A 26,769-nucleotide genomic window follows, 5' to 3' on the forward strand; every position below is an offset into this window, starting at 1 on the left:
TGCAAGAGCACAATTTAATCTGTAAATGTGGTGACATTCTGAACATTTATAAGTGTTTCTTTAATTATACAAATGTGAGGTAGGAGTTCTTACCTACCACCTTTTACACATTACAGTAATAGAAATCGTCTGGGGTTGCATGAGGCATGGGAACTTCAATTCTCTCATAGGAACAGCAATTGAAATTATTCTATGGAACAGAAGGGGTTGTCAAGGAGAAACTTTAAGCTCTTTTTTTATCCAAATTTTACTTTGCTGTCCGTTGGAAATTTTACATCACCAGGTAAGTTATGAAAAATATTGGTTGCAGCATTGTACACCCCTTTATGTGCTTAAGGCAATCTTAATGTGGTGTGTTGAATGTCATTTTTCCTTCTGGTATTGTAATTCTGTTTGTCATTATTCCTTTTACACTGAAGTAAGCTAGATTATTTGCAAAGGGAATGAATATACTGTGAAGCAGTTGTCAGAGTGCCTAACTCCTTAAACAGATGTATTTCTTCAGGCTTTCCCAGTGATCTGGTGACATGTTGAATAATTGGAATCTCTGCTTGATGTTCGTGTCCTTCACACCTGGTATTTTGACGGCTTAACTCGCTGTCTTCTTTCAGGAGTCACCTGAGAATGATTCATAGGTGGATAGTGTTCAGTATCCCAAGGATCATGGTCGTTATCTGAGGTGTGTCAAAGCCGGTATGTAATTTTCTGTTGCTCTGTCACATGGCTGTTTCCTTGGTCTCTACTTCTGTTTCTTGCTGGGCATTCTGTAACCAGTTTGCATCACATGGGATGTTCCGTCCGTGGTCCACGCCCATCAGGAGTGGCTCCAATGGTCCTCTCTCGCACTGGTGTTCCAAATGACAGCTACGCCCAGCTTGTCCGTCTTCTGTGGTTGTGGTCATCATCTGAGGTGTGTCAAACCAAATTTGTAATGTCTGGTGCTCTTGCTCATGGCTGGTTTCTTGGTCTGCACTTCTGTTTCTTGCAAAATCTTGAAGTGTCCTATGTTGAGTTTTCAGAAGCCCAAGAGTGAGGTCCCAAGCAATGCTGAGCTGGTATCCAGTTACAGTTGATGAGATTCTCAATGACCGTTATCTCAATGGATTCTTTCATAACACTGCCCCAGTATCTTGGGTTCTGTGTGATAGTGGTGGGTGTCTTTGTAATTTATTGAGTGACCAAGTTGTAGACAGTGTTCTGCTATGGCTGATTTTGTTGCCTGTCTGAGTCTGGTGTGCCTCTCGTGTTCTTTACACCTGATGTCCACAGTCCTGGTGGTCTGGCTGATGTATGACATTCCACATTGGCATGGGATGTTGTAAATACCGAGCTTGCGTAGCCCCAGGTCATCCTTTACATTCCCCAGCATTGTCCCAAATTTAGTGGGTGGGCAAAATACCAACTTGATGTAATCCTTCATGAGAATTCTGCTGATCTTGACAGAGATCAGTCCAGCGTATGGCAGGTATGCCGTCTTCTTTGTCTTTTCTGGTTCAACTTCTGGATCCTGTGGCTGACTGACAGGTCAAAGTGCCTTCTGGATCTCTCTAGAGGAAATCCCATTTTTGCTGAACACCAATTATAAGTGTTCTATTTCTGTCGCAAAAACTGTCAGGATTGACAGATCATATGTCCTTCGGACTAGAGTTTTGCGCACTCCATTCTGCTGTGCTGGCAGTGGCAGCTATTGGCTTGCAGGTATAGGTCAGTGTGAGTTGGTATGTGGTACACACTGAGCCCAAATGTGCCATATGCCTTTCTCTTGACTAGTATATCCAGGAATGGAAATTGTCCCTCCTTCTCCAGTTCCATCGTGAATTTTATGTTTGTTGTTGTTGTTGTTTGCAGTAGTTACTGGGAGATGAAGAAGCTTGCACAGGATAGAGTAGCATGGAGAGCTGCATCAAACCAGTCTCAGGACTGAAGACCACAACAAAAACAAACTTCCTACCATGGGGCACCCAGCACCATCCTTAAACAGATATCTAAAAGATGATTGTGGCTGAGCACATAATGTTCTTACAGTATGTTTTTGTTCTTAAATATAAGTTACCCAAGACCACTATTTCATATGACATTATGGAAAGAAAATATGCTATATATGCCAACTTACTGATTTTTGTCTCCCCAAGATTCATGATGATTCTCAGTGCAAATGTGGCTGAACTGTTTTAGCAGTTCCAAAATGTGCTTTTTTCAGCTCAAATTCTAATCAGTTCGGACACCGAAAAATTTTGAAATTTCCACCCAATTTATTATTTCCTCAACATTTGTTGTGCTTATCATTAGAGTAGTATGCCTAGATGTGCAGAATTGAATATCTCTCTCTTTAAAATTGAGTGTGAGATCATTTGCAGAAAACCAGTTAATGACGCTCTTGAGTACAGTGTTCACTATTTTTCTGTTTCTGTATTTATGCGTGGTTTGATTTCAATACTGGTATTATCTGCAAGAAGAAATAATTCTGCTTGTTGTAAATTAGACAAAAGATTATTTACTTGTATGAGAAGAAACCCTCTCCATGAACCATGGACCTTGCCGTTGATGGGGAGGCTTGCGTGCCTCAGCGATACAGATAGCCGTACCGTAGGTACAACCACAACGGAGGGGTATCTGTTGAGAGGCCAGACAAACGTGTGGTTCCTGAAGAGGGGCAGCAGCCTTTTCAGTAGTTGCAAGGGCAACAGTCTGGATGATTGACTGATCTGGCCTTGTAACAATAACCAAAACGGCCTTGCTGTGATGGTACTGCGAACGGCTGAAAGCAAGGGGAAACTACGGCCGTAATTTTTCCCGAGGACATGCAGCTTTACTGTATGATTAAATGATGATGGCGTCCTCTTGGGTAAAATATTCCGGAGGTAAAATAGTCCCCCATTCGGATCTCCGGGCGGGGACTACTCAAGAGGATGTCGTTATCAGGAGAAAGAAAACTGGCGTTCTACGGATCGGAGCATGGAATGTCAGATCCCTTAATCGGGCAGGTAGGTTAGAAAATTTAAAAAGGGAAATGGATAGGTTGAAGTTAGATATAGTGGGAATTAGTGAAGTTCGGTGGCAGGAGGAACAAGACTTCTGGTCAGGTGACTACAGGGTTATAAACACAAAGTCAAATAGGGGTAATGCAGGAGTAGGTTTAATAATGAATAGGAAAATAGGAATGCGGGTAAGCTACTACAAACAGCATAGTGAACGCATTATTGTGGCAAAGATAGATACGAAGCCCACACCTACTACAGTAGTACAAGTTTATATGCCAACTAGCTCTGCAGATCACGAAGAAATTGAAGAAATGTATGATGAAATAAAAGAAATTATTCAAATAGTGAAGGGAGATGAAAATTTAATAGTCATGGGTGACTGGAATTCGAGCGTAGGAAAAGGGAGAGAAGAAAACGTAGTAGGTGAATATGGATTGGGGCTAAGAAATGAAAGAGGAAGCCGCCTGATAGAATTTTGCACAGAGCACAACTTAATCATAGCTAACACTTGGTTTAAGAATCATGATAGAAGGTTGTATACATGGAAGAACCCTGGAGATACTAAAAGGTATCAGATAGATTATATAATGGTAAGACAGAGATTTAGGAACCAGGTTTTAAATTGTAAGACATTTCCAGGGGCAGATGTGGACTCTGACCACAATCTATTAGTTATGAGCCGTAGATTGAAACTGAAGAAACTGCAAAAAGGTGGGAATTTAAGGAGATGGGACCTGGATAAACTGAAAGAACCAGAGGTTGTACAGAGTTTCAGGAAGAGCATAAGGGAACAATTGAAAGGAATGGGGGAAAGAAATACAGTAGAAGAAGAATGGGTAGCTCTGAGGGATGAAGTAGTGAAGGCAGCAGACGATCAAGTAGGTAAAAAGAAGAGGGTTAGTAGAAATCCTTGGGTAACAGAAGAAATATTGAATTTAATTGATGAAAGGAGAAAATATAAAAATGCAGTAAATGAAGCAGGCAAAAAGGAATACAAACGTCTCAAAAATGAGATCGACAGGAAGTGCAAAATAGCTAAGCAGGGATGGCTAGAGGACAAATGTAAGGATGTAGAGGCTTATCTCACTAGGGGTAAGATAGATACTGCCTACAGGAAAATTAAAGAGAACATTGGAGATAAGAGAACCACATGTATGAACATCAAGAGCTCAGATGGAAACCCAGTTCTAAGCAAAGAAGGGAAAGCAGATATGTGGAAGGAGTATATAGAGGGTCTATACAAGGGCGATGCACTTGAGGACAATATTATGGAAATGGAAGAGGATGTAGATGAAGATGAAATGGGAGATACGATACTGCGTGAAGAGTTTGACAGAGCACTGAAGGACCTGAGTCGAAACAAGGCCCCCGGAGTAGACAACATTCCATTGGAACTACTGACGGCCTTGGGAGAGCCAGTCCTGACAAAACTCTACCATCTGGTGAGCAAGATGTATGAAACAGGCGAAATACCCTCAGACTACAAGAAGAATATAATAATTCCAATCCCAAAGAAAGCAGGTGTTGACAGATGTGAAAATTACCGAACAATCAGTTTAATAAGCCACAGCTGCAAAGTACTAACACGAATTCTTTACAGACGAATGGAAAAACTAGTAGAAGCCGACCTCGGGGAAGATCAGTTTGGATTCCGTAGAAATACTGGAACACATGAGGCAATACTGACCTTTCGACTTATCTTAGAAGAAAGATTAAGGAAAGGCAAACCTACGTTTCTAGCATTTGTAGACTTAGAGAAAGCTTTTGACAATGTTGACTGGAATACTCTCTTTCAAATTCTAAAGGTGGCAGGGGTAAAATACAGGGAGCGAAAGGCTATTTACAACTTGTACAGAAACCAGATGGCAGTTATAAGAGTTGAGGGACATGAAAGGGAAGCAGTGGTTGGGAAGGGAGTAAGACAGGGTTGTAGCCTCTCCCCGATGTTATTCAATCTCTATATTGAGCAAGCAGTAAAGGAAACAAAAGAAAAATTCGGAGTAGGTATTAAAATCGATGGAGAAGAAATAAAAACTTTGAGGTTCGCCGATGACATTGTAATTCTGTCAGAGACAGCAAAGGACTTGGAAGAGCAGTTGAACGGAATGGATGGTGTCTTGAAGGGTGGATATAAGATGAACATCAACAAAAGCAAAACGAGGATAATGGAATGTAGTCGAGTTAAGTCGGGTGATGCTGAGGGTATTAGATTAGGAAATGAGACACTTAATGTAGTAAAGGAGTTTTGCTATTTGCTGATGATGGTCGAAGTAGAGAGGATATAAAATGTAGACTGGCAATGGCAAGGAAAGCATTTCTGAAGAAGAGAAATTTGTTAACATCGAGTATAGATTTAAGTGTCAGGAAGTTATTTCTGAAAGTATTTGTATGGAGTGTAGCCATGTATGGAAGTGAAACATGGACGGTAAATAGTTTGGACAAGAAGAGAATAGAAGCTTTTGAAATGTGGTGCTACAGAAGAATGCTGAAGATTAGATGGGTAGATCACATAACTAATGAGGAAGTATTGAATAGGATTGGGGAGAAGAGAAGTTTGTGGCACAACTTGACCAGAAGAAGGGATCGGTTGGTAGGACATGTTCTGAGGCGTCAAGGGATCACCAATTTAGTATTGGAGGGCAGCGTGGAGGGTAAAAATCGTAGGGGGAGACCAAGAGATGAACACACTAAGCAGATTCAGAAGGATGTAGGTTGCAGTAGGTACTGGGAGATGAAGAAGCTTGCACAGGATAGAGTAGCATGGAGAGCTGCATCAAACCAGTCTCAGGACTGAAGACCACAACAACAACAACATGAGAAGAAACAGTGGACTAAAATTGAGAATTGGTGGACCCCATACACAACTTTTTCCCCATCAGAATAATGCTCCTGAACTACATTGGTTGAATTACTAAGTACAGTTTTCTGCATTCTTTTGGTTGTATATGACATTATCCCACTGGTTGGCTATACAATCAGTCCCATAATACTTTAGTTTATCTAGGAGAATATTGTGATTCATACAGACAGTTACCTTAGATTAAGTACTGGATTCATGCACACATTTAAAACCTGGTGTAGTACTACTGATTTGCCTTTCTTGGTGTTTTTCTATAGTCAGCAGCACATTAACACTACTCTGCTGCTTCCCTATAAAAATTCAAAATGCCACAGCAATTTCTAATCTTGTTTTTCCTCCAGCAGAGCTGTAACCAATCTGTATATTACCTCGATATATATTGGACATAAAACTTCATTTAATTTGAACAGAAGTGGTTGGAAGGCTGGCTTGGTGGTTGGTGACTGGATTTATTACCTACAGAACAACTCATTTACAGTATTTCATTGGACTTTGTACAGACACTCTATTCAGACTGGCTCATTAATTGGGATGTACATCAAGGATGTGTTGCTCGTTATTGCATTGCATTGCAGACTCTGAGGAAACACTGGTGATGATGCAAGCACATCAAATAGATACTTTGCATTGTGAAACAATGTTCCAGGAGTGCCTCAAACATAAAAAACACACCCAACCAAATACAGAATCATACTACCATGTCAACTAATAAACACCTTCATTTTTGGTGAATTGTAATCTGAACTGATCATGTTTGCTCAATCAAAAAGTCCATTGACTAATGTCACACAAACTCTCGTTTGTTTCATAAAATGCTCTTGTACTTTTACATCCAGTGCCCCTATAATTCAGTAAATGATTCTTAAACTACACACTTATATAACTAATGTATTATAATCATATCTGAATATTGTGCTTTATGTACTCAATAAAAACTTTTTCTCTTTCCCTGTGTTACATATCCATAATTAGTATCTAAAATCCCAACTTTGTATCTTTACATCACGTGGACTCCTTTTTCAAAATAGTTGTGTAGGTTGTGCCCTATTTGGGTGTTGATAGAGTTACAATTTAAAATTCAGATATCGTTACCTTTGAAGTTATTGGTAAAGACTATGGAGTTTGAACTTGTCAGTCAGCATGTGTTACATAAAGTACTCAACAGGATGATATCAGAATAGATATCAAACAAAATATGATGCTTCTGGTGGGTCATTTGTAGTCCACTAATAGATGCATTTAAGTAATTCTTCCAGGACTATATAATTAAAGTTAAACTTTCATACTGCTGTAGAACTAACACCACTGTTCAAAATGACGTCGAATTGCAATGGAATATTATCAGAGAAGGGGGAAAACATATGGCAGAAGAAAAATAAATAGTTACAAAATGTAGCAATAGATGGTGCTGTAAGCATCATAATTTAATAGTGGTCAACTACAAATGAATCATACAACAATGCTAAAGGTGTACATCTGATGTTAAACAAACTGTAGTATTCAGTATGCATGGGTGTAGAGGCGTGATGCAGTTGGTTACGTAAGCCTATCCGCCACAGCAAGGTCACATCACATCGGATGACAAAAATCAGTTTTTAATTGTCCTGAGGCCAAAAACTGCATAAAAAGCATAAATCAAAATCCATTCAGATTATTAATTTCTGTGTGACTGGCGCAAAACATGTTCAATATGCTGTCCACCATTTTCTGCAACATATTGCAATCGAGAAACAGCATGTTCCACAACTGATCAATGTGTTTCTGGGGTCACATTCAGAATGTGTTGCACAATATGTGCCTTCAATGCAGCTAAGTTTGCAATCAAAACCCTGAACACAATATCTTTCAGATAGCCCCACAGCCAGAAGTCACGCGGATTAAGATCAGGTGACCGGGACGGCCAGGCTGTAGGGAAGTGGTGGCTGACAATTCTAGCATATCCAAAATGGCTCTTAAGCAGCTGCTTAACTGGGTTTACAATGAGTGGAGCTGTGCCATCTTGCATAAAATTGATCCCATCCACACTGTTGGAGAGCTGGAATGATGTAGCTGTGTGAAAGACACTCATAGCGCTTACCAGTGATGGTATAGATAAAAGGAGTGGAAGCACCCGTCTCTTTGAAGAAATATGGCCCTATGATAAATGATACTGTAAACCAACACCATACAATAACACATTCAGGATGAAGTGGTACTGGATTTGCAATGTGTGGAGGTGCGCCATCTTGCATAAAAATGATCCCATCCACACTTTTGGAGAGCTGGAATGACATGGTTGTATAAAAGGCACTCATAGCGCTTACCAGTGACGGTACAGATAACAGGACTGGAAGCACCCGTCTCTGAAGAAATATGGCCCTGTGATAAATGATGCTGTAAACCCACACCATACAATGACATGTTCAGGATGAAGTGGTATTGACTGATTTGCGTGTTGATTTTCCATTGTCCATATTCGACAATTCTGTGTACTGACATATTCTGTCAGATGGAAGTGGGCTTAGTTTGTCCACAAAATCTTCCACAGCCAAGAATTGTCCACTTCCATGCGAGCAAGAAATTCTAAAGCAAGCAAAGGTCTCTCTTGCTGGCAGGTCAACAGGAAGCAACTCGTGCACGTGGGTAACTCCGCACGTATACAGACACAGGCAGACATATGTAAATGCCATATGTCTGTCTCTGTGTGTGTGTGAGGGGGGGGGGGGGGGGGGGCACATGCGCGCGAGTGTATACCTGTCCTTTTTTCCCCCAAAGGTAAGTCTCTCCACTCCCGGGATTGGATTGACTCCTTACCCTCTCCCTTAAAACCCACATTCTTTCGTCTTTCCCTCTCCTTCCCTCTTTCCTAATGAAGCAACCTTTTGTTGCGAAAGCTTGAAATTTGTTTGTGTGTTTTTTATTGTCTCTATCAACATACCAATGCTTTTGTTTGGTAAGTTACAGCACTTTGTTTTTATATACACTAAAATATTATATTATATTATATTATATTATATTATTATATTATATTATTGGTACTTCATTCAAGTACATTATCCTAAAATATTATATTAATTTTATAGTTTATTTTATGAATATGAAAATCCAGTTAGATGAACTAGTAATCTGATTTAAGCAATGTAGACATCAATACAATTCTAGAGCCATATAGACTTTACACATCAGAACTAACCATAGAAAAATGTTTTGTAACTTTTTTCTGCTGAACACACCCAACATCACATAAATCTTTATTTAGTTATAGTAGCACACTGAAGCAGTGCACCCTGCTTGCTCTGTGATGGCTTCTGTGTGAACATAAAATACATAATAGATCTGAACACCAGAGAAATTATCTGATAATTTCTTTCATAAGAGGAACAACGTGCCTGTTATAGACTAGCAAAGAGCGCAATCTGTCTGAACCTTATTGTTATGAAATTATGTTATAATGTATAACTTGTTAGGAGACCACTGAAGATGGTAGCCACGGTGTGCTTCCCTTTGTCTTCCATTTCAAACTCTTGGGGAATACTCACTGTAACAGGGAACACTCATTCTGCTTGTGTATGCACTCTAAAATCTAAATTATCTTGAGCTTGCAATCATTTCAATTCATTCTTCATAAAACTCAATTAGAAATACTAAAAAATTAAAGTAATTTCTTCTTTGATTTTTGTTGTGGCATGTTAAGTGAATTTAAAGAGTGATTGTATTATTGTGTTTCAAAGAAGAGACCAAAAAACAAGTACCTACATTTCTAATTAAATTATTATTATCTCAAAATTTTCTAGTGCATACTATCATGATCCAAAACACATATACACTTAAATCTTTTGCACGCGTTATATTCTTTCTTTACACTGTTTTATAGCAAATAACACTTTGTTGTAATATTGAAAGATGCCACAAATAATGGAATCTTGATGTTTAATGGACAAGTAATGGTTTATCAAATAATAAAATGAAAATATTTTTTTTTTTATCCACTGAAAAATTGGCTTTATTGTCAGCTGCAATATGAACACTATATACAACACTGAGTTGAAAATGACCATGAATTTATGATCATGATGGTACCTATCTACTCACTAACATGAGCTACACCCATCTGGCTCTCAGAAAAGAAAAGCAAAGACTAAAGATGCAAAATTGCTTGCTGGATCTTTATCCGAATACTTTTCAGTTCTTGGAGAAAATAAATACGGTGAAGGAAAGTGTAATCAACTGTTGAGGCTCACATCTATACAGATAATTATTGAAAAACAAAGATGATGTGACTTACCATACGAAAGCGCTGGCAGGTCGATAGAAACACAGACAGACACATACATACACACAAAGTTCAAGCTTTCGCAACAAACTGTTGCCTCATCAGGAAAGAGGGAAGGAGAGGGAAAGACGAGACGAAGTGGGTTTTAAGGGAGAGGGTAAGGAGTCATTCCAATCCCGGGAGCGGAAAGACTTACCTTAGGGGGAAAAAAGGACGAGTATACACTCGCACACACACATATCCATCCATGGATGGATATGTGTGTGTGTGTGTGTGTGTGTGTGTGTGTGTGTGTGTGTGTGCGAGTGTATACTCATACATGGATGGATATGTGTGTGTGTGTGTGTGTGTGTGTGTGCTGTGTGTGTGTGTGTGTGTGTGTGTGTGTGCGCGTGTGTGCGCGTGTATACCCGCCCTTTTTTCCCCCTAAGGTAAGTCTTTCCGCTCCCGGGATTGGAATGACTCCTTGCCCTCTCCCTTAAAACCCACTTCCTTTCGTCTTTCCCTCTCCTTCCCTCTTTCCTGATGAGGCAACAGTTTGTTGCGAAAGCTTGAATTTTGTGTGTATGTATGTGTCTGTTTGTGTTTCTATCAACCTGCCAGCGCTTTCGTATGGTAAGTCACATCATCTTTGTTTTTAAATATATTTTTCCCGTGTGGAATGTTTCCCTCTATTATACAGATAATTATTGATGTTGAGATGACAAGCACAAATGAAAAACCTTGTACATGTAACTTTAATGAAGATTTTGACATAAGTGACACCGGGGGGGGGGGGGGGGGGGGGGGGGAATTGCTTAAGATGGTAATGATGAGAAAGTTACTGAGAATGAACATATTTCTGATGCATTGAACTTCAATTTCTCGTCATCCAATAATACTGCAAATTGGCCAGTAACTGTTACAGAACATATCAGAATCAAGATTACTGAAAATGGTAGTGAAGTATATAAAAACAAGAAGGGACCTTTTGAACTTTCAGAAAGACCAAGTGAACATTGTAAAGGAACACACCATTGTTTAATTTTGTTGTGGTTTTACTCATATTTGAATGAGACTGAATGTTTAAGATAATTGTCACTGTACTCAACATCAACAAAGAAACTGTACCATTTTGCTGCTGGTTATTTGCCTCTAAGGGTGACACTAACAAAAATAAATTTATTTCTGGCTTCTGCCAGTGGTGAAAATTGAATCCATAGATATCAAACCATGAATCATTGCCTGAACATATATCAAATTTAGCAAAATGAAAAACACTGCTATGAGCCTGAAACTTCATATAACCATTGACAAAAATATTTATTTATTTATTTGATTAGCCATCCGTAGACATTTTGCAATGTATGGATGTTGTCAGTTTGGATACAGTGATTTTTGCAGATACATTGACACTTTTATATGCATTTACAGAGTATACAAATACAATGACATTTATCACTTAAATTACATTCAAACAATTAAATATTCACTTATTGTTTAGAAACAGTGTTCCTGAAAATATAGTTTAAGGGTTTTCTGTAACAGTACATGTTGTTAATTTCTTTGATGTCCTGTGCAGCTTGTTATACATTTACAGAATATACAATACAATGTCATTATGTCACTTAAATTACATTCAAACATTTAAATATTCACTTACTGTGTAAAAACAGTGTTCCTGAAAATACAGTTTAAGAGTTTTTCTGAAACAGTACATGCTGTTAATTTCTTTGATTTCCTGTGGCAGCTTGTTATACAATTTTACACCCTGATACAAGAAACTTTTTTGGGTCTTATGCTTGTTTCTCCTATCTAGATGAAGGCAGTGGCTTGTTCTTGTGCTATAGCTGTGTAAAATGCTGTTTGTACTATAATTCACTATATTTTTCTTTATATATACTATAGTGTGGAACATAAATAAACAGGGAACAGTTAGAATACCAAGTATTTTGAATAGTTCTCTGCAGTGAGCCCACTTACTGCTTTTAGTTATAATTCTCACTGCTCTCTTCTGCACTTTAAAAACTGTTTGTAAGTTGAGTACATTATTTCCCCAGAAAATTATCCCATAGCTTATGACTGAATGTACATAGCTAAAATATACAGTTCTTAGACATTCATCGCTGCATACTGAGGAGAGAACTCTAAGTGCGTAACACGTTGTAGATATCTTTTTTGTGAGTTTTTTAACATGTTCACTCCACCTAAGCTGGCTGTCAATATGCAACCCTAGGAATTTTGTGGTGGGCACTTCGTCTACAGAGGTGTTATGTAGCTTTAACTTTAGGGGACTGTTTTTTCTGTTTATTCTAAAGCGTATGCTATTTGTTTTCTTAATATTTAAGGTCACTTTATTCTCTGTAGACCATTTGTAGACATCTTTCAGTGATTCATTACAATAGTCAACTGATTGTTAATGATGGGACTGAGAAATGGAGAAACATTTTACATTACATTTTAGATATTACACCATTTTTAGCCTAGCAAAATCTCACATTCCATAGTCACTGTGAAGCTGTTTCATAAGAAAATGGCTAAATTTAAGGAATAATTTTTGACAGCATTCCTGATGAAAGCAGAATTAACCAAATGAGTCAAATAATTAGATATGTCCCTACAGAAGACAACATTGTGGAAGCTGGAGTATCTTTAGGTTTTTTAATGTTGGGAAAGACTGCAGAGGATATGTCAAAGGACATTGAACAGAAACTGGAAAAAGATGGGCTACATATTGTGTCATGTAGTGTTCAAGTTTATGACACTACCACATGTCAGGTGTATATGGAAGAATACAACAAAAATTCAAGTAATCAATCCAAAAGCTCTGTTCAGTCCATGTGCTAATCATTCCTTAAATGTTTGTGAAGTTCATGCATTTTGATCTATTCCCTCTAACATCGCCTGTTTTGGACCTGTAGAGGAGTTATAGTCATTATTCACGCTTTCTACATATAAATGGGAAGTACTTCGAGAAAAACAAAAGAAAGTTTAAATGATGGTTCCGATTTGCGACTCAGCATCTCTGCTATATGGTGAGTAGAAACAATCCTCTTCAAAATATTGTTAAATGTTTGATACTCACTGGGGTGCTCATGATGATCCAGTTAAATTCATAAAAGAAAATACGGAAACAATTATGAGCACTGTTGAAGGTACACACAAGGCGAACCTTGATACTATATTTGCAGCAATCTGCTTCTTCCAGCTATTTGTGATTTCACCTTTTTTAGGTACATCACCTTTTGGCTCATGAGGAGGTAAATTTAGTCCAAGAATATCTAGTCTTCAAAAATGAATTGTGGATAAAGGACTTGCCAAATTAAAATCACTGAATGAGTTTTTAGTGACAAAATGAACTACAATTATAGGCAATGCTATTGCTTTTGGCACTACAAATGTGATGATATGGATATTAACAAGGAAGAAGGAGGGTAAATAAAACAATGCCAGGTGAACTAGCATATGTCACTGGATTATCTATTTAAGAAAAAGTTTGTCAATAGGTGTTTGATGGATAGACTGATTTATACAAGAATTTTTGCAACGATACAAGGCCATTAAGGGAATCACCAAAGTTTTCCCGATTGTTCAAACAAAATTTATGCTTGAATTTTCCGACACTGCTCTGGCTGTAGTGCTGGAGAATCTGGTAGAAATTTATAATGGATTTGGTAAGGAACAGGTACTGCAAGAAATAAAAGATATAGGCATTTATGTGCAGCAAATACAAGTGTGGATGTCACTGGTAGATGGATAGACCAGGAAATCCTTCAATTTATAACTAAATTGACTTCAGCGAATCATTACCCTGTGCATCACTCATAATCCAATGCTTCTAGACCATTTGTGTCTCAGTCACATCATGTGAGAGAAGTTTTTTTTTTTTTTTTTTTTTTTTTCTTTAATTCAGACAAATAAATAATTTTCTTCACTTTGTGATGAATCACGAACTACTAACCAATCTGCCCATTTTATCAACTGAAAGAAAAGTTTCAAATGAAACAGATGTCAGTGATGTCATTGAGAATTTTAGTATCATTAATAAGTACTATCTTGTACTAAGGTTGTGAAACTAACTGATATTGTTATAATTGCATAACCTTTGTTTCTGGACGTGTAAGATAAAAGATAATTTTCTTATTCTATTCTTTATTATTTCTTTGCGCTCTATATGGTGGCTGCTGTATTAAATGCTAATTCATAATAAAATTAAGAGTGTGCAGAAGATACAAATTAAATATACTTGATTTTTTTGTCTGCCTTTACATTTAAATTACTCACTTTTTACAAACTGTTTCATGTAAAAATACATTAATATCTAACCAGACTTGGGGCCTCATGTAGTTTTGCTGCCCTGGGCCTATGATGGGCTTACTCTACCACTGACAATATGTCTGGCATTGCCTGTTCAATTCACGCATAGTCTTTCCACCTGGGTTGGTTTGTGGACGGTATTTAGAAATCAAGATGTGATTTGCTTTCTCCCAAGCTGGAATCTCTTTAACCTGTTTAGCTGTAAATTGGGTTCCATTATCAGGAAATTAGTTCTTAGGTGTTTTCATATGTTTGAAATAATTATCCCTCAGCTTAAAAATAACACTACTGGTCATAGCTCTCTTCAATGGGTATAATTTGACTGATTTAGACCAGTATTCCAAAATGGTAAAGATGTACACTGTTCTCCCACCCACCACCATTGATGCAGTGGAACATAGAAATCTGCAGCCAATAAATCCTATAATTTGTGTGGTATTACGGGGTACAGAATGGTGTGCTTCTTTGAAGTTTGTATTTTAACTTTTTATAAGTCTCACATGATTTCTGTCCTAGGCTGGACTCTGGCATAGCAGCTATGGCACCTCTTGTGCTGTTAGTGTCATCTAGGATATTTAATGCTGTTGCATCTTCCAAGGCACTTGGCCTTGTGTGTTTTTTCAGGCTCTGTCCGTACCCAAGGGTTAGGTCAAGAAGTACTATTTAACCCAGTGTTACACAACTTTTTGTCACTCACAGTACATCCAGATGAGCTTAGACTCAACCTGGTACACCAAAATGTCTACTCCCTCAAAACCATGTGAATCTTAATACACTCCTGGAAATTGAAATAAGAACACCGTGAATTCATTGTCCCAGGAAGGGGAAACTTTATTGACACATTCCTGGGGTCAGATACAGCACATGATCACACTGACAGAACCACAGGCACATAGACACAGGCAACAGAGCATGCACAATGTCGGCACTAGTACAGTGTATATCCACCTTTCGCAGCAATGCAGGCTGCTATTCTCCCATGGAGACGATCGTAGAGATGCTGGATGTAGTCCTGTGGAACGGCTTGACATGCCATTTCCACCTGGCGCCTCAGTTGGACCAGCGTTCGCGCTGGACGTGCAGACCGCGTGAGACGACGCTTCATCCAGTCCCAAACATGCTCAATGGGGGACAGATCCGGAGATCTTGCTGGCCAGGGTAGTTGACTTACACCTTCTAGAGCACGTTGGGTGGCACGGGATACATGCAGACGTGCATTGTCCTGTTGGAACAGCAAGTTCCCTTGCCGGTCTAGGAATGGTAGAACGATGGGTTCGATGACGGTTTGGATGTACCGTGCACTATTCAGTGTCCACTCGACGATCGCCAGTGGTGTACGGCCAGTGTAGGAGATCGCTCCCCACACCATGATGCCGGGTGTTGGCCCTGTGTGCCTCGGTCGTATGCAGTCCTGATTGTGGTGCTCACCTGCACGGCGCCAAACACGCATACGACCATCATTGGCACCAAGGCAGAAGCGACTCTCATCGCTGAAGACGACACGTCTCCATTCGTCCCTCCATTCATGCCTGTCGCGACACCACTGGAGGCGCACGATGTTGGGGCGTGAGCGGAAGACGGCCTAATGGTGTGCGCGACCGTAGCCCAGCTTCATGGAGACGGTTGCGAATGGTCCTCGCCGATACCCCAGGAGCAACAGTGTCCCTAATTTGCTGGGAAGTGGCGGTGCGGTCCCCTACGGCACTGCGTAGGATCCTACGGTCTTGGCGTGCATCCGTGCGTCGCTGCGGTCCGGTCCCAGGTCGACGGGCACGTGCACCTTCCGCCGACCACTGGCGGCAACATCGATGTACTGTGGAGACCTCACGCCCCAAGTGTTGAGCAATTCGGCGGTACGTCCACCCGGCCTCCCGCATGCCCACTATACGCCCTCGCTCAAAGTCCGTCAACTGCACATACGGTTCACGTCCACGCTGTCGCGGCATGCTACCAGTGTTAAAGACTGCGATGGAGCTCCGTATGCCACGGCAAACTGGCTGACACTGACGGCGGCGGTGCACAAATGCTGCGCAGCTAGCGCCATTCGACGGCCAACACCGCGGTTCCTGGTGTGTCCGCTGTGCCGTGCGTGTGATCATTGCTTGTACAGCCCTCTCGCAGTGTCCGGAGCAAGTATGGTGGGTCTGACACACCGGTGTCAATGTGTTCTTTTTTCCATTTCCAGGAGTGTATAATTATGAATTGTTACATAATTATGTAAGCAATTATTATTATAAAACAGGAATGGTCTTGTGAATTTATTAACAACTTATTAACTTTAATTCACAATAGGTAATAGACATTTGTAATATTAATTTTAAAGTAAATAACTCTACTCCTACATTCAGTATGTATTTGAGCCTGTTCGGCTGCACACAGATGGCTGATTCATGGCAGAATCATTCATAAAGCAAACTTCATTCCTTCACTGATGGATCTGAGTCTCTCTCTCTTTGTTTCAATTTCAGTTGAGAAGCCCAGTTCACATTCACATTCACTAACAACATATTAAAACCGAACGAGGTGGGGCAGTGGTTAGTCCACTGGACTTGCATTCGGGAGGACGTCTGTTCAATCCTGCGTCTGGCCATCCTGATTTAGGTTTTCTGTGATTTCCCTAGATCACTTCAGGCAAATGCCGGGATGGTTCCTTTGCAAGGGCATGGCCGATTTCCATCCCCATTCTTCCCTTATCTGAGCTTGTGCTCTGTCTCTAATGACCTTGTTGTCAATGAGACATTAAACACTAGTCTCCAACAACACATTAACTGTCATCTCTGAGACGGCCTGGAATTCACTAATTATTGAATTCGCCAATTATTGACAGACACAATTTAACCTAAGGCAATTTGAAAAATTTAGATTTCAATTTTCTGTCTGCTTTAAAATCTGCCAGTCCCCCTTGCAAGCCTAAAATTAAATTATTCTGAATGTTCATGAGTGGATCATGAATCCAGACAGAATCTTCAATTCTTTCTCTGAAATATTTTTTGAAATCCTTGTGCAAGATTGTTAAAAGTTCTGTAATTAAGTCCATCAGCACCTGATTATCATCAGTAAGGGCCCATACAGTTTGGAGCATATTGCATGGTCCACTTTCAGTTGTCTGTATCCACAAATTTGACTTTTGAATTATTTCTTGAATGTTATCACACTAGTCAGAATATTTTAATTTGTATCTTTCATTTTTATGTGTAGTTTATGTAACTGCACAAAAATATTGAAAAGATATGCCAACTTAGACATCCATTCATCACCTGCAAATAAATCCACATAAATCATGCCCCTCAATAGTAAAAATTGCAGGTACCTCATTTCTGAGTTCAAAAATTTGCCTTAACATGTTACCTCAAGATAACTGTAGTACTTCTGTATGTAGCAGAAGAGTGACATGCTGTGATCGCATTTCTTGAAACAAAACATGAAAATCCATTTCTATAAGATCCACAATTTGATGAAGTTCATGAATTTTACCATTTCGTCCGTCACAATTTTCAGAGGAAATGGCAAAGACTTAGCAACTATGGCTTCACAGTGGATGAGACAATGGTCAGTTTGTAAGTTAGGATTTACTTCCTGTGCCTTATGCACTAATTCTTTGACTCATCCTGCCTTAAAAGCAATTCTGTCTGTACAAACAATATCACAATTCTCCCACATTAATTAACTGCAACTCAAATATTCATTAGTCACCAAAAAAAAGAAAAAAAAATCCACTAGCAATTAAATCCCTCTCAACATACCTTTTGTAGGAATGAAGTTGTGTGTAGCTGCCAATATCAGTGGATTCAATTATCTGAAGTAAATGTAAATGACATGTGCCTGGGCCCCCCGTTGGGTAGACCATTCACCGAGTGCAAGTCTTTTGATTTGATGCCACTTTGGTGACTTGCGCGTGGATGGGGATGAAATGATGGTGATTAGGACAACACAACACCCAGTCCCTGAGAGGAGAAAAACTCTGACCCAACTGGGAATCGAACCCGGGGCATGAAACTTGACATTCTGCCACGCTGACCACTCAGCTACTGGGGGCTGATAGTTATCTGAAGTGAGAACTTACAACTGCTCTTTATTTGCTCCTTCAAAATGTCTTTGATGTCACTGGACATTTCATTAACTCAGTGACAGTGTCAGCAGAGACAGGAACTTTTGAAATTTCATTATCAGCTTCTGAAACAAAGGCTATTTTTACCACTTCTTTGCACTCAGGCACTAACAACATTTTTGTAATTGTATGTGTTTTTTTGGCCTTTGTAGTAAGTTCAGCCGCCTTATAGCTAACTTCATGTACTTTTTGTAAAACATGTACTGACAGAGTCATGAACTTTACTTGCTTTTTATTTTGTTCTAACAACTGATAAAAATAGTTACATCTTTACTTGACAGAGGGGTATGTTTTGGTAACAAATGTCTTTTAAATTTACTGGGAACCATAGCTGCATTACTGAGTTTTTCACCACATACAACATGCTTGGGGACTGGGTATGTTTTGTCACTGTCACCACAAAAGAAGAAGAAGGAGATAAGATAAGTAATTATCACTATATTGCCTTTGAACTACTTCCTGTTTTTTTTTTTTTTTTTTTTTTTTTTAGGTTCAATGGTTTCATTACTTTCACATGAGCATGGACCGGTCTATACAATGAACTTAACCATATCAGAAAAAAATAGTTTAATAATACTATAACAGAAAATACTGGTGTGGCAGTCACAATATTCACACTGTTGCTGAGCATAGCTTTGGTAAAATTGAACAGTAATATTCAAACAATGGAAAGAGGATGAAATAACAACAAACAAAAAGACCAGCATAGTTTAAGAAGCAGGTGCAACTGGAACAGATGTCAAAATGAGGCAATAAAAATAATAAGAGAATGAGATTTTTGCTAATCCCTGGAATTTTAGGGGAAAGCATTTACAGGCAGATGTACACCGAACATGCAGTGTTACAAAGTACTCTCACCCTAGCATAGCAGCCACTGCACTGTTACAGATGAGAATACAATGAACTTAAGATAAGCAGAGTACAACAAATTACATTCATTTACTTTAAAAACATAAAAATTCACAGCATGTCTAAAACTGAAATTCTTAATTTCTTATAATAATATGTAAATATCCACATCATGCGCAGAACTCTGTGGGAGCACATCAGTGTGCTGCAGCATGTCACTTACGGAGCACTGCTTTAATCCAGTAAGGGGGATAATGTGAACCTTATACTTCACTGAAACCAGGAAAAAATGGCAGTACAATATTACATTCTGAATAAAATATATTATGGGTGCCCAGGTTGGACATAAATGGTGTAAACTTACTGATTAGCCTTTCTCAGCAGGATCAGAATGAAAGATGATAATGGTGGTGAGAAGCAGCGAATGTAGTCATAAAATTGTAATTGAATGTTTTATTTAGAGGAAAATCAAACACACTGAATGATAATTATATAAATGTTATAGAGAAAAAAGAATGTTATTAAGGCATTAAAAATTGCATAGAACCATCTTCTTGGAACTAGTAACAAAAGATATACTAAGGAAAACTATACAGAAACTAAAAGTCCAAGAAACCATCTGGTGATGATGAAACATCAGATCATGTAATAAAACTAGTAAGTGAACAAATAATCATTTCATTGCCAGACTTAGCAAACAGCTCCGTCAGTAGTGGAATTTTTCCATGAAAACTGAAGATAATCAGTCTAGAAGAAAGAGGATAAGGATGACCCCAAAAGTTAAGAGCACAGTTTAATTGATAACAGGTTTCTCAAAAATCCCAGAAATGTTTATGTATAACAGCTCAGCTGCTTATCTGCAAAACTGTAGCATTTTTGTACCATCACAGCATGGATTCAGAAGGGGCACATCTACAGAAGCAGCAGATGTCAGTCTGACAGAATAAATTGTACAGTTCTTAGATGAAAATAGTTCTGTTGGCAACTTTTCTGGACCTCTAAAAAGCATTTGATAGCATTTCCCATGAAATACTGACACAGAAATTTGGAATCTATAGCATTTGTGGGCAAGCATAAAAATGAATACAGAAACTAAAGCCATCAAATGTGAAGTTCCATAGGGTTTGGTAATGGGGCCATTGCCATTTAACCTGTTTTAAATGACATAGGTGTTGAAGAGAAAGAGAAGAAAATGTATGCAGATGGCATGACAATACTCAGCAGTGACCTAAATGTGGAAGAGCTAGAGAAAAGAGCATATATTTCTGAAAATGTTGCAGCTCAATAGTTCATGGAAAATGAAGTGATTGTAAACCTGAAAAATTCTATGCAGTGTGTGGAAACAAAGGGAAGTCTATTCATATGCATTTAGAGCTGGATGACACAAAAATGGAAGAAGCAGAATTCTCTAGATTCTTACCTACTACAGTGGATAATGTGCTGAAATGGATTTAATGATCCAGCTGTTGCAGTATGCAGACTTAATAGCTACTGTGTTCAGTATTCCATGGACACCTTGGACCAGACCTGTAGTGTGGAGTGACAGTGTGGCGAAACTTACATATTCAAGAAACAAAGAGTGTTCACAAAAAAAGACCCTACAATTGTTTTAAGAAGAAAGACTTTGTATCTACTGTTATTTATAATCAATGATGTTAGGATGTAAGAAAAGTGGGTAGGAGGTATGTGATACTGAATTTTTCCTGCTTTTGATGTCTCCCATATTACATGTGGGTATACTGTACACCATGTAATCCTACAGAATCAAATAAAATTCAGTTCAGTTCACATATTTCATATAAGATCTAATAGGCATTCTATCAGGTCCAGGGGCCTTTCCTCCAATGAGCAACTGAGTATGGTGGTGTAACAATTAAAAAACTGTTCCTAAACTTGGGAGGAATTTTTTCTGCTTCAGTCATCAGTCTGTTAGTGGTTCACCAGGGAACCCAGCCACATAGCACCTTCTTCAGCAGGTTTCATTTACTCATTCTTGCTGCCCAAAATTGCTTTCCATTGGTCCACACAAACTTTCTTTGATGATATCTTGGGTATACTTAAATACAAAAAAGCGACTAGGATCATTTTAAGAAGAAAGACTTCTAACACATACTGCGACTAGGATCATTTTAAGAAGAAAGACTTCTAACACATACTGCATCAAAAATCTACACTGGCACCACCTTGCTTATCTTCAGTTTTTCTAGATAAAATTCCATCTCTGAAAGAGTTATCCCCTGTGTCCATAATGGTGTGATCATTTGCTCACATTAGCTTTATTACGTGATTTGATATTTCATCATCACCAGCTGATTTCTTGACCTTCAGTTTCTGTGGAGTATTCCTCAATTTGTTTTCTGTGACTGGTTTCAGGAACATGGCCCTACTTGACCTTTTTGATACCATAGTAACCTTCTTTTTTTTTGGAGAATTTCTTTCCAATTTATGTTCTCTACCACATTTATCCACCCCATGAACCATGGACCTTGCCGTTGGTGGGGAGGCTTGCGTGCCTCAGCGATACAGATGGCCGTACCGTAGGTGCTACCACAATGGAGGGGTATCTGTTGAGAGGCCAGACAAACGTGTGGTTCCTGAAGAGGGGCAGCAGCCTTTTCAGTAGTTGCAGGGGCAACAGTCTGGATGATTGACTGATCTGGCCTTGTAACACTAACCAAAACGGCCTTGCTGTGCTGGTACTGTGATCGGCTGAAAGCAAGGGGAAACTACAGCTGTAATTTTTCCTGAGGGCATGCAGCTTTACTGTATGGTTAAATGATGATGGTGTCCTCTTGGGTAAAATATTCCAGAGGTAAAATGGTCCCCCATTTGGGTCTCCGGGCGGGGACTACTCAAGAGGACGTCGTTATCAGGAGGAAGAAAACTGGTGTTCTACGGATCGGAGCATGGAATGTCAGATCCCTTAATCAGGCAGGTAGGTTAGAAAATTTAAAAAGGGAAATGGATAGGTTGAAGCTAGATACAGTGGGAATTAGTGAAGTTCGGTGGCAGGAGGAACAAGATTTTGGTCAGGTGAATACAGGGTTATAAATACAAAATCAAATAGAGGTAATGCAGGAGTAGTTTTAATAATGAATAAAAAAATAGGAGTGCGGGTAAGCTACTACCAACAGCATAGTGAACGCATTATTGTGGCCAAGAAGCCCATGCCTGCTACAGTAGTACACGTTTATATGCCAACTAGCTCTGCAGAGGATGAAGAAATTGATGAAATGTATGATGAGATAAAAGAAATTATTCAGGTAGTGAAGGGAGACAAAAATTTAATAGTCATGGGTGACTGGAATTCGAGAGTAGGAAAAGGGAGGGAAGGAAACATAGTGGGTGAATGTGGATTGGGGGAGAGAAATGAAAGTGGAAGCCGTCTGGTAGAATTTTGCACATAGCATAACTTAATCATAGCTAACACGTGGTTCAAGAATCATAAAAGAAGGTTTTCTACATGGAAGAATCCTGGAGATACTAGAAGGTATCAGACAGATTATATAATGGTAAGACAGAGATTTAGGAACCAGGTTTTAAATTGTAAGACATTTCCAGGGGCAGATGTGGACTCTGACCACAATCTATTGGTTATGAACTGTAGATTAAAACTGAAGAAACTGCTGAAAGGTGGGAATTTATGGAGATGGGACCTGGATAAACTGACTGAGATGGAAACCCAGTTCTAAGCAAAGAAGGGAAAGCAGAAAGGTGGAAGGAGTATATAGAGGGTCTATACAAGGGCGATGTACTTGAGGACAATATTATGGAAATTGAAGAGGATGTAGATGAAGATGAAATGGGAGACACAATACTGCGTGAAGAGTTTGACAGAGCACTGAAAGACCTGAGTCAAAACAAGGCCCTGGGAGTAGACAACATTCCATTAGAACTACTGACGGCCTTGGGAGAGCCAGTCCTGACAAAACTCTACCATCTGGTGAGCAAGATGTATGAGACAGGCAAAATACTCTCAGACTTCAAGAAGAATATAATAATTCCAATCCCAAATAAAGCAGGTGTTGACAGAAAATTACCAAACTATCAGTTTAATAAGTCACAGCTGCAAAATACTAACGCAAATTCTTTACAGATGAATGGAAACACTGGTAGAAGCCGACCTCGGCGAAGATCAATTTGGATTTCGCAGAAATGTTGGAACACGTGAGGCAATACTGACCCTACGACTTATCTTAGAAAATAGATTAAGGAAAGGCAAACCTACATTTCTAGCATTTGTGACTTAGAGAAAGTTTTTGACAATGTTGACTGGAATACTCTCTTTCAAATTCTAAAGGTGGTGGGGGTAAAATACAGGGAGCGAAAGGCTATTTACAATTTGTACAGAAACCAGATGGCAGTTATAAGAGTCGAGGGGCATGAAAAGGGAGCAGTGGTTGGGAAGGGAGTGAGACAGGGTTGTAGCCTCTCCCCGATGTTATTCAATCTGTATATTGAGCAAGCAGTAAAGGAAACAAAAGAAAAATTCTGAGTAGGTATTAAAGTCCATGGAGAAGAAATAAAAACATTGAGGTTCGCCAATGACATTGTAATTCTGTCAGAGACAGCAAAGGACTTGGAAGAGCAGTTGAACGGAATGGACAGTGTCTTGAAAGGAGGATATAAGGTGAACATCAACAAAAGCAAAACGAGGATAATGGAATGTAGTCGAATTAAATCGGGTGATGCTGAGGGAATTAGGTTAGGAAATGAGACACTTAAAGTAGTAAAGGTGTTTTGCTATTTGGGGAGCAAAATAACTGATGATGGTCGAAGTAGAGAAGATATAAAATGTAGACTGTCAATGGCAAGGAAAGCGTTTCTGAAGAAGAGAAATTTGAAACATCGAGTTTAGATTTAAGTGTCAGGAAGTCGTTTCTGATAGTATTTGTATGGAGTGTAGCCATGTATGGAAGTGAAACATGGACGATAAATAGTTTGTACAAGAAGAGAATAGAAGCTTTCGAAATGTGGTGCTACAGAAGAATGCTGAAGATTAGATGGGTAGATCACATAACTAATGAGGAGGTATTGAATAGAATTGGGGAGAAGAGGGGTTTGTGGCACAACTTGACTAGAAGAAGGGATTTGTTGGTAGGACATGTTCTGAGGCATCAGGGGATCACAAATTTAGCACTGAAGGGCAGTGTGGTGGGTAAAAATCGCAGAGGGAGACCAAGAGATGAATACACTAAGTAGATTCAGAAGGATGTACGCTGCAGTAACTACTGGGAGATGAATAAGCTTGCACAGGATAGAGTAGCATGGAGAGCTGCATCAAACCAGTCTCAGGACTGAAGACCACAACAACAACAACAACAACAACAACCACATTTATGTAGTTATCATTAAGTATGTTAGCTATTTCTCTACCATTTGTGACCACTACATTGTCTATTATCATTGACCTGATCTCTATTTCTTTCTTTGATCCAACTTTTTCCTTTCTTTCACCATTAATTACATTCCAAGCTGGCTTTATCTTGTTTTTTGAATTCGTTGTGGTGGTGTTGCTCTTGCCTTTGCCTCTTTTATTATTTTTTGTACTTCTTTTGTATTGTTTGATAGTCTCAGCTTCAACCATTCATCTCAGAGCCTCCAGTTTCCCATACAGTTCTAATGTTTCACTGGTAATCCATTGCATTTGATCCTGCAGCTCTTCTTGTCCCTTTACTTAGGGAAATGCTACATGAAAATGGTGTTTAATTGCATAATAAATGAATCATACTTTTCATACACATTTTGCGCTTGTGGTGTTTCATTCCAGGTTTCCGTACTTGATGTAGGTCAAAGATGTTAATATTTTGCTCGTTGATGATCCTGATTCCTTTGATTGTTCATTTTGATTCTATGTCATTACTTCTGCAGAAAGAGAGCAACCATCTATGATCATGAGATATTTCCATGTGGACTACATGTGAGTCATAGTTATATCTGCTAATATTACTAATTATGTCAATTACTGTCTGACTTTTGAGAAGTCACTCTTGTCAATGTAGATTTTGTTCCCCCCATATGGTACTGTATTAAAAAGTCTCAGAAATCTTGTCGTGTTTATGATGCTTTCCCCAAGTTGGTACTGAGGTCTCTTCATTTTTCAGGAATATTCTATCTTGCCATCCAGTGATATGTACACACAAAGCACTCTAAAGTCATCTGTCACTACACCAGTACTATAATTTCAAAACCTTTTTCTCTAGCTGCGGGTAGCTCTGAATTCTCCCATTTGGAAATGACTTGAGGAACATAAATCACATTTTGACCATAATTGTAAAATTATAGAAGTTTGAACTTACAGGGAAGTTTCAACAATCTTTCTCCCTGCATGTGGGGAGAGGGGTGGGGGAAGGTGGATTATTGAGCAAACATTATACAGAGGCCTGTAGAGTGCACATGTAAATGGAACAGTGCAGCCATTGAGGAAATTAAGATAGAGGATAGTAGCTTAAGAGGAAAAGAAACCATTCTCCAATTCAAATTATATAAGAAAAGAGAGTGAAAGGTAGTCAGGATTATCTTATATCCACATTCACATACATACTCTGCATGCCACATACGGTGTATGTTGGAGGGTACCTTGTACCACTACTACTTGTTTCCTTTCCTGTTCTACTTGCAAACAGAGCAGGGGAAAAATGACTGCCCATATGCCTCTGTATGAGTCCCATGTCTCGTATCTTATCTTCATGGTTCTTATGTGAAATGTTCACTGCTGACAGCAGCATTATTCTGTAGTCAAATTCAAATACCAGTTATCTAAATTTTCTCAAGTGTTTTGCAAAAAGAATGTCATCTTCTCTCCAGGGATTTCCATTTGATTTCACAAATTACCTCTGTAACACCTTCACCTTGATCAGCCCTTCCAATAAAAAATATTGCAGCCTATCTATGGATTGCTCCAGTGCCTTCTTTGAATCAACCTGTTGGGTATCCCAAATGTTCATGCTGCACTCAAGAATCAGTTGCAGCAGTATTCTGTGCACAATCTCTTTTAAAGATGTACCATATTTTCTTGAAATTCTCCCAATGAAGCACAGCTGACCATTCATCTTCCACCTACTGTACTTATGTGACCATTCTGTTTCACATTGCTTTGCAACGTTATGCCTAGACATTTAATTTACATGATTATGTTCAGGCAGCACACAATTAATGCTGTATTTGAACATTATGGGATTGAACTTTTTACTCATCTGCATTAACTTACATTTTTCTACATCTAGAGCAAGCTCCTATTCATCACACCAACTAGAAATTTTGTGTAATTCATCTTACAGTCACTCAACAATAGCACCTTCTGTACACCACAACATCATCAGCAAATAGCCACATATTGCTGTTCACCACGTCTGTCAGGTCATTTTTGCCCACATAGAATAGGAGTAGTCCTATCACACTTTCCTGGGGAATGAGTGCAGAA

This window comes from Schistocerca americana, chromosome 5 (assembly GCF_021461395.2).
Source record: "Schistocerca americana isolate TAMUIC-IGC-003095 chromosome 5, iqSchAmer2.1, whole genome shotgun sequence".
In the NCBI taxonomy this organism is placed as follows: domain Eukaryota; kingdom Metazoa; phylum Arthropoda; class Insecta; order Orthoptera; family Acrididae; genus Schistocerca; species Schistocerca americana.